Source organism: Priapulus caudatus, unplaced genomic scaffold (assembly GCF_000485595.1).
Source record: "Priapulus caudatus unplaced genomic scaffold, Priapulus_caudatus-5.0.1 Scaffold591, whole genome shotgun sequence".
NCBI classification, from domain to species: Eukaryota; Metazoa; Priapulida; class Priapulimorpha; order Priapulimorphida; family Priapulidae; genus Priapulus; species Priapulus caudatus.
The window spans coordinates 186436-187822 of NW_014577652.1; the positions used below are offsets into that span (position 1 = coordinate 186436).

A 1387-nucleotide genomic window follows, 5' to 3' on the forward strand; every position below is an offset into this window, starting at 1 on the left:
ATATCAGTGCTGTGTGTGCGAGCGTGTTTGGGGTGATCACCAGGTGGGCGGTAGACGATGAGAAAATCTGGAGATAAAGACGCAGCAAGACTTCGTAATTAACAAGATTCTCCGTCTGACGGTGTATGAGTCATCGTCGAGCAGGAAATATACGAGGACGGAAAACAACCGCACCTGCCAACGCACGGTCTGCGGAATTTCTTCCCCGAGGGTAGATGGACTTCTCTCTACTGCGAACGAAGATATGACGTATAATTTAAGGCGGGTAACAACCGAGAGATGAAATTAAGGAAAACCCGGCCGCGCGAGAACGCAATCTGAGCTCCGTTTCGGAGTTTTTTGAGTTGCGTGGCATTTCGCTAACGGAGTTTTTCTTTATTTGGTCATGATTTTGACATTTCTGGCACAGATTTCACGTTTTCTTTTTGTTATTATCAATCGTCTTTTGTACCTCAAGCGAGTGTGTGTCGACACTGAGTCTGAGTGTGTGTCTGAGTGTGTGTGTGTGTGTGTGTGTGTGTGTGTCGTGTATTCTACAATCCGGTTTTCAAAATTGTTCCCTGCTTGCCTGGCTATTGAAGTAGACCTATAGTGCACGCCTTGTTCGTTGCATGGCTGTTTCGAAACAGCAACGCATGCCTGAACGTTCGAACATTTTGAAGTAATAACTTACAAGTGTACGCGCGGATTTACTCTCATCATAAACTCATAATCGTGTACGATCGCCTCGGTTTAATTTCACTGTTCGTCCGACTCTTGAGTAGAGCTACTAACAATAACTCCCGTAACCAGAACTCTCATATAGTTAGTCTTTAAAACCGTATAGTAGTCTTTCGGTTCTGTTCGGTTTTCTTTCTCGCTCGAACGCACGAGTTGTTGACCGTAGATGTGACCTAGCCATCACCTATAATCAACAGCCTGTCTCATGTGGGTAGAATATATTAAGCAAAGAGCGTATAGACGGCTCATTCTACTTACCTATATGTGACCAGGTATTCATATAGCTTCAACAGAGTGGCTGTATCTTCATGTGATATGATGCGTCCTCTTCTTTATACACGTGTATCACAGATATTTGAAGTTAGAGTTAAGATATATGTTCGCGTGAGAACAACAGACCGACGATATCAGGTGACGACGTGACGGTGGTAGTCTCTGTGGGTGAGTCACTCACCTCACTAATATCCTTACAAATAAGGAAACCTGCGTCTATAGAGGTGTATATATCTCAGGGGTCATGCTTCACTGGCGACTTTCATGAACTGTTGGACCGCTTGCTACGCCGTGACGTATGTATCTCTCTCTCTCTCTCTCTCTCGCTCTCTCTCTCTCTCTCTCTCTCTCTCTCTCTCTCTATCTCTCTTACTCCCTCTCTCTCTTTGTGTCT

At 44.8% G+C, this 1387-nt stretch overlaps 1 long non-coding RNA gene across 1 annotated transcript in view; it reads right to left on the reverse strand.

The window, feature by feature from the left end:
- LOC106811922 overlaps window positions 1-1189 on the reverse strand; it is a 6901-nt gene extending 5712 nt beyond the window's left edge. The window contains exon 1 of the long non-coding RNA XR_001394228.1: window positions 979-1189. This is a non-coding gene — a long non-coding RNA (uncharacterized LOC106811922). The remainder of the gene's footprint in view (window positions 1-978) is intronic.
- Window positions 1190-1387: the final 198 nt, after the last annotated feature.